Here is a 12,634-nt window from a genome sequence, read left to right on the forward strand (position 1 = left end):
CCAGGGAACTGAGTAGGCACCATTTATTTTCACCCTGTACACTTTATTTCACATCGTTAATCCAAATCTGCGAAGTAACTAAAGGTATTAAATTGTGGAGTAAAGGTACACTATTTATCTCTGACTTGAAGTGGAGTAGAAGTACAAAGTAGCAACACATTTAAATACTCAAGTAAAGTACAAGTACCTCAAAAGTATACTTATACATTACGTACTGCAGACAATCGTTTATGAGGTCCCAGATCCACATCACAGATTAGTACTCTCAAGGAGGAGTTAATAGTTTGCTTAAAACACAGGAGAAAAAATGCCAAAATACAGTGTGTATTGCTGACTAACATTTGAACAATTTTAGAAATAAACCATTTGTGACGAAGGTAACTTCGTCACTATGGACTGACGGCTTCGGGTCGGGTAATCGTGCACATGTGGGTTTGCACAGGACAAATGTCACTCAGCACTTTAGTGAACAGTTTGCACTTTATTAGCGGGATTTGCACAGTACAGTTAAACATTGCCTATTTGCACATTTTATACTATTTATTGATGTAGTGTGTATTAAGTGATTCAACCGTATTAAATTGTGATGTCGTCTGGCAGACGCTGGTCGCGCTCTCGGCTCCACCTGGAAAGAAAGGGGAGTTATAGCGAGAGCGCCAAAAGTGTTGGTTTGTGTAGATTGACAGCGGTTGAGATTAGGTGCAAAGGATATGTTTAGTGTGTAAAAGTCATGATATAAGATGCATTAATGGTACAAGTTACTCCTATAACAGTCAACATCATAACACTAGTGATGGCAGTTTGACACTGAAGCTTCGAACGGAGCTTCAACCCTGGACTTCCTATTTCAGTGCTTCGAAGCTTGCTTCAAATCACGTGACATATGACGTCCGAAGCAGCAACTGCTTCAAATCACGTGACATGTGACGTCCGAACAGCAACTGCTTCATTTCCTGAATGAATCACTTGACTGGTTCACGGTCCATTCACGCGATTCAATGCACTGCCTCGTCTCGATTCTGACAGGTGACAGGTTAAAACAGTTTCAAACTTGAGTGCTTCAACACTTTATGACCGCTCTAAACAATGCACAATGTGTGGGTTGTTGTCGTAGTTTGCGTTGTTGCTGTTGAGTTGTTGTTGTTATTGCATTTGATATCATTATAGAGCAAGCCAGGAAGTAAGATAGGTCGTTCTGGCTCGGGAAACACTTCGAAATGTGGAGAAGTTGTGAACAAAAAGACTTTATCAGTAATATGAAAACAGTTAAATATTTCAAGGAATAGATAGTCCAGTGGATAGAGCCGGCAGCCCGAATGCGGTGATGTCCTCCGCGCAGCGATGTCCTCCGCGCAGCTGGTTCAAATCCCGTAATGGACGTATTTTAATCATTGCTTTTCAACTTTAATAACTGATAAAAGGCCCTCTCTGCCCAAAAACATGTCTAGCACTCTCTAGTCTCTTCTCAATAACCCAATACACACAATTATCAATCTTTAATTGCAAATAGAACATGATATTCAGTCTTTGTGTGTGTGTGCATCGAATATTTTTCAAGGCAAAGATACGTTAAACCCACTGCAGCCTTGCACTTCACCAGGAGAGGTCGCTGTAACTGAAGCTTCGAGAAATGAACCTATTTCCGACACAATTGTACAAGTGGTTCGACGCTTCATTCAAAGCTTCATTTTGCCATCACTACATAACACTCACCTCCGCCTGCTCTCCCGTCTCCGGTCCCAAGGTCCGTCATCGTAAAGGGTCCCCGGGGATACAGCGGATCCTTTTTATCGTTCCGGATGGGGTTAAAGGAGCAGGTTGGAGGCAGGGGTGATTTGTTATCATGTACATTTGGCTTGTTAGTTTATAACGGGTTTTCTTTTCATACAGTAATTAAATATAATGTAAGTAAAGGATGTTTGTCATTCTCCACTAAATGTTTATTGTGAATAACTACGGTCCTTATCTGAGCGGACCATCTCTGCACATGCCACCCCTTTTGGATAGTACGGTCCAATGGGTGGGGCTATAAAGGGTGGCATGTTGGGCTCATTTGGGAGAGAATAGTGTGGGAGACAGTCATTGGGGGATTTGATGTGGTCAACCATGTACCAAAGATGAATAAATACCCACACCGGGTTGTATCAAGACGTTCTGCCTCTGTCTCCTTACTTGGTCGGGCTGCTCACTTGTCAGCCTCACACCATTAGATATATTTCTCACTATTTCATCAAAGAATCTGTCCGTCTAAAAAAGTTGCAATACTGGATTGATTTGCTTCTATCGAAGTAGACTGTCCTAGCATCATGATTACCCCTTGAGTTTAAATAAACACATCAATCTTTTTCCAAGAAAAATACCTTTTTATTTAATTATAAATCCACATAAGAGTATTTATGAAAGCATAAAATCCCCATTTCATATGTTGCTGTGTTTTTCCTCCTTATTATGGTAATTAGTTTCATTATATTGTAAGTAAATCATGGATATCAAATCATCAAATATTGTAAGATGTATGTCACATACAAACACAGACATTGTTATACGGCAAAGGGGAGCGGAAGGTAGAGGGGTGATGGGACAGCGGAAGTTCTGCTGGCCATCTTTTAGAACCACTTTCCATTTAATTACGATCTTTTTTATTATTAAGAACATTTATGGTTCAGTTTACCAGTGCTGTAAAGGTACAAGTGATTTCCAGTGTCTAAACACAAACATGTAATTCATCATTAAACGTCTGAGCTGTAGGAGAGAGAGAGACCATTAAAGTGCCACAGATTCACCATTTATTTTTGACAGTTTGTTATTATTGAGTCCTTGATACAAGACATGTGCCTGTGTATTCAATCCAAGGAGCATCATGAATAATCTCTGCTAAGAGATGAGAGAAGTGTGTTTTTTGCACATCTGCATATTGTCCCAAAATCTTAATAATGCTTTCATCATACTCTAGCATTCCTTTAGCATATGACTTTATGCTTGGGAAAGAGAGGAGAGTTGCCACAAAATGTTTTGAAGATCCTGGAAAAATGTCATAAAAGGGGTTTTCTGTAATCCAGTAATCCTTTCAGTGCATTTTCATAGGTGCATTTAGAGTCTACCTGACAAATGCAGGGGCTGAATGTAACATCCTTTTTGTCATTTAATTCCTTCTTCATAAGAGATGAAGGGCCAGAACGTGTTCACTCTGATTTAAGGTTTCAAACTGCAAAGCATCTATTATTATGCAGACTTTATAGCCAAAAGCCTGACGTGTTTCCGTAAAGGTCCAGCAGTGTGTAGACACTTTTGCATTTCAAGACGAAGGCAATTTACCCTCCTCTGGCTTTTCCCATCACATCCAATCGGTTTCTGGTACAAGGTGACATTAGAAGTTGGATGTGTGTCTCTTGCTCGAATACCTGATTATCGGGGCTTATTAGAAGGATGTGACCATGCAGTCCACTGGGGCACCTTAGGGAGACAAGAATGAGAGATAAAGAGGTCACATTGAGTGATTGATTTTATTCATAACTGTAATAACAGTTGCATTTAGTCTTTAAAGACTCACTACTCCAAGGGAAATACCTGCATTTCAAATCTCTACTCAGCAAAAATGGAAGTTGATCAGAAAAATCTAAATTCAAGTACTCATAATGCAGGAATGGCTTTATCAGTATCATTGTATATTATAATTATAATGCCTGATGAATTTCAGGGTTCAGCCCAAAATTCTAAAACATATATTATTCCTTTAACCTGAAGTACTATTTTTCAATATTATTGCAGTGTTATTATTAGAGTGTTGAAGATATCTGTGCTAGAGTTTTCTGCCTTCTCTCAAATACATTTGAAAAACTAATCCCAGCTCATTCTAAAAATCAGGATCTGGTTATATTTCATCCACTTTTTGATAGTCGTTCCTTGTAGGAACTATTTTCTATATTTTTGCGCTTTTAGCATTGCAAGTCGAGTGCCATCTAGTCTGATCACATTTGAGGAAAGGCAGCCCTCTCTACATCAGATAACTCTCTCCGCAGCTCACACCAGAGCAAACTAAATAAAAAACTGTACTGCAAGTAAAAGGATCTTTCTGATTTCAGGCAGTCCCTGTAACGTGTAAGCATGAGGTGATTGAGAAGCATTTTGTTTAAACTACTGCACCTTGAATACTGTTACATCATCATAAACTGATATGGTTTGTAAAATTGTAATCTTTGTTAATCTCAGCTAGTGAAATAGCTTTTCATGCTAGCATTTTGTGGAACTTCTATTCTTCACGTTCCATGATTATTAGATTGAAACAATATCTGCAGGGATCTACTGTATAAAGTTCTATTTCAGTATTGATGACTCTTGACTGCTCCACGAGATATCAGGTTTTAAAATCCACATTCTCCCTGTAATTGTATATGGAAACAACCCCACTTACACCCACAAACTCCTGTGTACTACTTGAACTTCAATCTAAAGCTGTACCTTTTTCATTTCATGATGACTTACTGTTTATTTAGTATAGCTTCCTGTTGAACAGTCATGCTTGTCAGTTAAGTCACCATTAGTATGTTCGCAGGCTAATGTGACTCAGTAGCGGCTAGCTTGCATTGTAGACCCACAGACTGGAGAAATGTTGAAATATACGTAATTTAGAGAGAGATTGTTTGCCAAGCCTCATGTGAAGCCAGGTCAATCACAACAGTAGTATATTAGAACAGGGTTCCTACAGGTTTCACCAACTCAAATGTAAGACTTTCTTAAGACCACTTTGAATAGAATTTCAGACCTATTCCACAGCAAGAAAGTATGAAGGAAAATTGCTATGAAAGAAGAAATACGTACATGAAATGTATTCATGTTCAACATAAGAACGATGACTGAACATAACAGCATAACAGTACACAGAACTCTGATAGCGTGTGTGTGTGTGTGTGTGTGTGTGTGTGTGTGTGTGTGTGTGTGTGTGTGTGTGTGTGTGTGTGTGTGTGTGTGTGTGTGTGTGTGTGTGTGTGTGTGTGTGCAACACGTTCTCACTCCCATCCTGTCACATATTGACGGACGGTCAGGGCCCCTCCCCGTCGCTATATGACGTACAGGGTACCCCTTGCCCGTCAGGCTTCTACGGGCAGGGCGTCCCATAGACCTTCATTGCGGACAGCGGACCCCTTGACCGTCAGGCTTCTACGGGCAGGGCGTCCCATAGACCTTCATAGACCACGTGATCAACAACAATGGCCGACCTTCGTGTTATTCTCGGTGGAAAAGGCCTATTTTAAGGTTCATTTGGCCAATAAAATGCGTTTTGATGTCATTTTATGCGATTAATATGAGTTGTTATTTCTGATTATTTGTGCAGTACATGTACATGATGTTTAGTTTGCTAGTTATGACGAAGATTACTTCATGAATGTGTACACATTCATGGTTGCTAAGGTGGTTGCTATGGACGCTGCAACAGCTCCCAGACCACGTGATCAACAACAATGGCCGACCTTCGTGTTATTCTCGGTGGAAAAGGCCTATTTTAAGGTTCATTTGGCCGTTAAAATGCGTTTTGATGTCATTTTATGCGAGTAATGAGTTTTTATTTCTGATTATTTGTGCAGTACATGGACATGATGTTTAGTTTGCTAGTTATGACGAAAATTACTTCATGAATGTGTACACATTCATGGTTGCTAACGTTTTTTTGGTGGAAATGTGTTTTTTCACAGCAAAGTCACCCTCTGTACTTGGACTTATTGGAAGAATTTAAAGGCAAGAACATCCCAAATATTCATTTAGGTCTTTATTTTAGACCTTTAGTGTTGCCGTCTGTGAGGAAAATAAACGGGGCTCAGAGCCTCGTATTTTTAAAATCTTTTTTTCCTTCTAATTTGTTATTCTTCTCAAAATAACACACTGTTATTTACTCACCAATAACACACAATTATCCTTGCTTTTATTTATTGGTTTAATTCCATAATCTCTGGCTTTTTTGGCGTTCGCCAGGAACTGAATTTCAAAATAAAAATAACCGGAAACAGACGTAGGCCTATAAGGGACATTTCGAGCATCATTGCGATTGTCAACATTTTTGAGTTTAGGATGGCCGAAGACACTACACTACCCATAATCCCCAGCTATCGTTTAGGACTACAGTCCCCGTGATTAATCTTCAAGGTCTGGGATTGGATGTTGGAGTGGCAGTGCGCCAAGGTTACGCCGAGCGTCAAACAGCTGTTTGAAATGGAACGAAACCACGCCAGACTATCCCAGAACTATACACTACACTATTGTGTTTCGCAAAATGTTCTATGGGACGTCTCTAGTGAACGTTTTCCCCACAATTAGAAGTTGCCAGTATTAAACACATTGGTGTTATCAAATGTAAAACATATAATTAATAAATGGGTGAAAATCGCTGTCCATAATGCGCAGCATTAATATATAGCATTAATATATACCCACATGACAGCTCATTGATACTTTGTAAAACTACAATTCAGAGGTTAACCTGGTATTTTTACTCCACTACACTTATTTTAGTTACTTTGCAGATTCTGATTAAGGATGTGAAATATAAACAACCCTTAAATCAGACTTTAGTTACACCTGAGTAAAATTCAGGTAAGGTGATTGTCAAGTGCCAACAATCAGGAGAGATATTTGATAGTTGGTGCTTGAGAAGACTAAACATGTATCTGCAATTGACATGAATGGAAACGAGTAATAAAGTATATTCATTACTCGTTATTCTCTACTAATAGTTAATTAAAGACTGTATATTATGGCTATTTTGCACATCCCTTTCAAGATTTTCAAAGGTTTATTGACATATGATATCATATACACAACTACGGTGTAGTTATGCAATCAACAGTTTATTACAAGACATCTATCAATATGTGTGTCCCTCCACCATTAAACTGTCATATTCTGCACATTTCTTATTCTATCTCTCTACATAAGAGTATAATCCATATGTATAATATCAGTTCAAATAAGTGCTTCAACATAGTTAACATTGCAGGAAAGCAATATATTAGACGTTAAGTACTTTGTCAGGCTTAATATTTATCTGTAGATAGATACCCCCAAAGTTTTTTTCTTATTTAAAAGAATACCTTAACCTGTTATTTAATGTTTAAATAAAGGTTAATTCGTTTTTCTGTTTTGCACCTCCTCCTATTAATATCTTTGTACATTCTGCACTAAACTGTTTTATTGTAGAGATCACTTATAGTATCTTCTTGATTTTTTATATTCTATATTTATACTTTTCCCCCTATGAAAGTATGTACTCTTAATATTTTTTTAAACAAATAAAACACATCAAAACAATAATTCAATAACGTGCTTTAACCACTAGGCGGTGCACACAAGGTACACACAGCCATAATAACTTTGTATTATTAGTGTTGGACACTTGTATGTACAACATCTGAAGATGTGTAGTTTTATTCATGCTTTCACATAATTTTACAGCATATTGCTATACTATTTCAGACTCAGTATTTACATTCTTACATTCAAAATGAAATCCAATTCAAATTACATTACATTACATTGCATTTAGCTGACGCTTTTATCCAAAGCGACTTACAATAAGTGCGTTCGACCAACAAAATACAAACTTGAAGAAAACAGAATCATATAAGTACATTAGGTTTCATAGAGCCAAACATTTCAAGTGCTACTCAACTGGCTTTAGATAAGCCAGTCCTTTATTAGTATATAAGTGCTTTGTTAATAGTTCTATCGCTCGAAGTGGAGTCGAAAGAGATGAGTTTTCAGTTTGCGCCGGAAGATGTGCAAGCTATCTGCCGTCCTGATGTCAATGGGGAGCTCATTCCACCATCCTGGAGCCAGGACAGCAAACCCACGTGTTTTCGCCGATGGGAACTTGGGTCCCCCTCGCAGCGAGGGTGCAGCGAGTCGTTTGGCTGATGCAGAGCGTAGTGCACGCGCTGGGGTGTACGGTTTAACCATGTCCTGGATGTACGAAGGGCCAGATCCATTCGCAGCATGGTACGCAAGTACCAGTGTTTTGAAGTGGATTCTAGCAGTTACCGGAAGCCAGTGAAGGGAGCGGAGGAGCGGAGTGGTGTGGGAAAATTTAGGAAGGTTGAAGACCAGACGAGCCGCTGCATTCTGGATGAGCTGCAGAGGTCGGATGGCACATGCAGGTAGACCAGCCAGGAGGGAGTTGCAGTAGTCTAGGCGTGAGATGACGAGAGCCTGGACCAGAACCTGAGTCGCTTTCTGTGTCAGCTGGGGACGTATCTTCCTGATGTTGTAAAGCGTGTATCTGCAGCAACGGGTTGTAGCTGCGATGTTTGCAGTGAAGGACAGGTTGTTATCTAGGGTCACACCCAGATTCCTTGCAGTCTGAGTCGGGGAAACAACTGAGGTGCCGATGTTGATTGTTAGGTCAAGAGTGGGACAATCTTTTCCCGGAAGGAAGAGCAGCTCAGTCTTGTCAAGGTTGAGCTTGAGGTGATGAGCAGACATCCACTGAGAGATGTCAGCTAGACAAGCAGAGATTACAAATCAGTAATATCTTTAAAAACTACAAGTCCTTTTATATCAGCTGTGCACCGTTATGGTGTAAATATAACCTATCTATGAATTATATCAAATGTAAAAGTCAGCCGAATTAGTGTTGATACTGCAAGGAGACGTATTGTGTGAAGAGAAATTGAAGATGTTGTTTAATTGTTGAAATATTTATGATCCACGTCAAGTATTTAGTTTCGGCGGCATTTCTTCAGTTTTTCCAAAGGTCTTCTCATCAGGGCTCTATAAATAAAGAACTACGGCAGATCTGTAATATACAACGCAGCCGAACCGTGTATTACAATGCCGTTATGTGATGATTTTCAAAGAGAAAAGCAAAAGCACTCGGAATTAAGTATTATTTTATTATTTTAAAATGTTTTCCGGATTTCATATAATATAAACACCAAATCCCAGCATGCATTGCGGCTAAAACATCAAATCAGCGTAGCTGAGGATCTTGGGTAATCGCTCGAAATGCCTACGTCTGTTTCCGGTTATTTTTATTTTGAAATTCAGTTCCTGGCGAACGCCAAAAAAGCCAGAGATTATGGAATTAAACCAATAAATAAAAGCAAGGATAATTGTGTGTTATTGGTGAGTAAATAACAGTGTGCTATTTTGAAAAGAATAACAAATTAGAAGGAAAAAAAGATTTTAAAAATACGAGGCTCTGAGTCCCATTTATTTTCCTCACAGACGGCAACACTAAAGGTCTAAAATAAAGACCTAAATGAATATTTGGGATGTTCTTGCCTTTAGATTCTCCCAATAAGTCCAAGTACAGAGGGTGACTTTGCTGTGAAAAAACACATTTCCACCAAAAAAACGTCAGCAACCATGAATGTGTACACATTCATGAAGTAATCTTCGTCATAACTAGCAAACTAAACATCATGTACATGTACTGCACAAATAATCAGAAATAAAAACTCATTACTCGCATAAAATGACATCAAAACGCATTTTAATGGCCAAATGAACCTTAAAATAGGCCTATTCCACCGAGAATAACACGAAGGTCGGCCATTGTTGTTGATCACGTGGTCTGGGAGCTGTTGCAGTGTCCATAGCAACCACCTTAGCAACCATGAATGTGTACACATTCATGAAGTAATCTTCGTCATAACTAGCAAACTAAACATCATGTACATGTACTGCACAAATAATCAGAAATAACAACTCATATTAATCGCATAAAATGACATCAAAACGCATTTTATTGGCCAAATGAACCTTAAAATAGGCCTTTTCCACCGAGAATAACACGAAGGTCGGCCATTGTTGTTGATCACGTGGTCTATGAAGGTCTATGGGACGCCCTGCCCGTAGAAGCCTGACGGTCAAGGGGTCCGCTGTCCGCAATGAAGGTCTATGGGACGCCCTGCCTGTCGAAGCCTAACGGGCAAGGGGTACCCTGTACGTCATATAGCGACGGGGAGGGGCCCTGACCGTCCGTCAATATGTGACGGGATGGGAGTGAGAACGTGTTGGTGGGTGTGTGTGTGTGTGTGTGTGTGTGTGTGTGTGTGTGTGTGTGTGTGTGTGTGTGTGTGGTGCTAGATCGTATACCTCCTGGGTTTTAGGCGGCGGAAGTGACGTAATCGTGGATGAGAAGTCGGCAACTTTTGTATTAAAAGTTTAACGTTTACCTTAAATAGAGGATAATTCTGCTCAGGCACGTCTTGTCACAAATATGAAGTTCATTAACGAATAATGAGATCATACTCTATAACAGGGGTGCCCAACCTTATTTGAACCGAGAGCTACTTTTAAAGTTGCCAGTCTGCCGAGATCTACCAGTCCAAATAGAGAGGCGTAGCCATTACTGACAGCCTACTACCAGGTAAATACACACTTCTACTTGTATAAAACTGACCTTTGTACGATTAATACTTCATAAAATACTGCAGATCCTTTATCTTACCTCTTTCTAATCTACACACATACAAGTATCTAACTGAAGTTACACAACAGTGTTGTTGATACAGAGTTGGAGTTTATTCACACGTCACTACAGTGGATAATGCTTTCAAGAAACATTGAACAGTGCTGCCACATATGACACAGAGAAAAAGAAAAGACTCTGTCTGAACCATTTATTTGCCATTATATAAAAATAGTGTTGCTACAAAAGTATAAATTAGGCTTACTAATAAGACAACTCAGATCTGAAGCTACACAGGAATCTGCTGCCAAAGTGCAATAAAAAAGACAAAATTAATAGAATCAAACCCTTTTTTTGTTGCATTTTAGTAGAGTATAAAAATGAATGCCTTTTAAAATAGGATGCAAGCAACACTAGTTTCTTAACCTGAATTGATAATAGACTATAATCAATTTAAATTTGCATTCTTATACCATTTTGTACAATAATTATAATGAATAAAGCGCGTCGGCAGCCTCCAGGAATGCTTCTTTCACAACTTCGCCGTCTTTGAAAGACTTCATGTGTTTCGCAAGAACGTGACTGACACGATAAGATGCTATGGTAGCAGCCTTGCTCTTGTTGTTGGGCCTGGTGGAAATGGACTGCTGTGCATTTAGCTGTCCTTTCAGGTCCCTCCCCTTTTGGAGCGTAGGGCAGAATTAGGAGGGAATTCCGTCTCGTAGTGTTTGTGCACTGTTTTGAAATGCCGCTCCTAAATTACCCTTCTTCGATAAAGCCACGCTCGCATTGCAGATGATACAGATGGACTTTGAATTGGAATAGATACAAAAATAATCATCCTCCCACTCGGAGTGAAAATTATATATTTTGGGATTTTTTGCTTCTGCCATTGCGGTCTTGTGTGTGTGCGAACTAGTGCCCACTGCCCACCTGCCACGCCCCGACACATGGGGTCACGCCGGCCAATCACAAAGCTTTGATGCGTTCAAGTGCATTATTCTGGCACAGGAAGATTATGTTATAGGACATTAACGATAAAACTGAATATTGTTGTTCTATTTTTAGACACATCTCGCGATCGACTGGGAATCTCCCCGCGATCGACCGGCACCCCTGCTCTATAACAACATTAAAATGTGTGAAATATACTTAAATTTCAATAATAATGGTTTTATTATTAAATAATAACTTACAGTTCTAATTTGTGTTGCATTTTTGGATAAAACCCAAAGAACATTTAGGATATATATGTTGGGGAAATATTTTCCAAAGCCCATAACTTTGACCCAGTTTATCTGTTCATACTGTCCTGACTGAGCACACGCACCTGTAACCTTGGCTGCTGTGCTCTCAGTGTTCTGTCTCCCTGTTCCTGCCTGTCGGCGTCAGCTGATAGAGGTGTTATGATTCTATCTTGTTATGCAAAATGTTGATTATTCTCTCTGAACTAGCTAAACACATGGGTCTGGGGTAGAGTTCTTCAGAATTGACGTGGCAACTCTACCGTGAAGTCAGAACCTCTTACTCTTTGACTTGTGATGTGAATTCTCCGGCCGAAGCTCCTAAATAAACCATCAGTGTTTGACATCAAAGCTCCAGCTCTCCCCGTGTCTCCTTCCTGAATCGGTGACTCCCACTGCATTGCTACACAGAAGTTTCTCCCTCAATATATAAATACTGATCTTTTAGTGATTTTTGTCAAATCAAATACAAAAGTTAATCTGAAACAAACTCAAATACCATAATGAAATTAATCCACAAATTATGATTGTTATTATAACTTAAATGTTATACCTGGAAACACAAATACACAACCGAAAATAATACATTTAATATGCTCGTCTCTTGTCCTGGGTGGCAGATTATGTCACTTCTGCCGCCTAAAACCCAGGAGGGGATCTAGCCGCTGCTGCACTAGCTAACGCTACATTAGCAAAAGGTGCAGTGGGCTTCAAACACGTTCCCCTCAACTGGTTTCAACCAAGCACTACATGTGATGTTTTCCAACCAAATATGGTTGAACTTACACTTCCCCATATTTGTTTGTAAATAGATTAGAAGATACCTTCAGTTTCTGACTGCCGCTATCTTGGTTGCTAGGTTACTAGCTGGGTGTTCTCCGATGAGGGGCCGTAGGAAACAAAGTTAGTGATTACTGGTTCCATTTTGATTTAATTCAATACAAATTGTTGGGGGGAACTGAGAAGCTATTACCGTACTGGTTACTGT

General features: G+C 39.4%; 1 protein-coding gene across 1 annotated transcript in view; it reads right to left on the reverse strand.

The window, feature by feature from the left end:
* Positions 1-2,340: 2,340 nt before the first annotated feature.
* si:cabz01090165.1 (uncharacterized protein LOC100333421 homolog) overlaps positions 2,341-12,634 on the reverse strand; it is a 493,854-nt gene continuing 483,560 nt past the window's right edge. Inside the window, exon 13 of the transcript XR_004571211.1 lies at positions 2,341-3,453. The gene's annotated coding sequence lies outside the window, so the exon portion shown is untranslated. The remainder of the gene's footprint in view (positions 3,454-12,634) is intronic.

Source organism: Gymnodraco acuticeps, unplaced genomic scaffold, assembly GCF_902827175.1.
Source record: "Gymnodraco acuticeps unplaced genomic scaffold, fGymAcu1.1, whole genome shotgun sequence".
Taxonomy (NCBI): Eukaryota; Metazoa; Chordata; class Actinopteri; order Perciformes; family Bathydraconidae; genus Gymnodraco; species Gymnodraco acuticeps.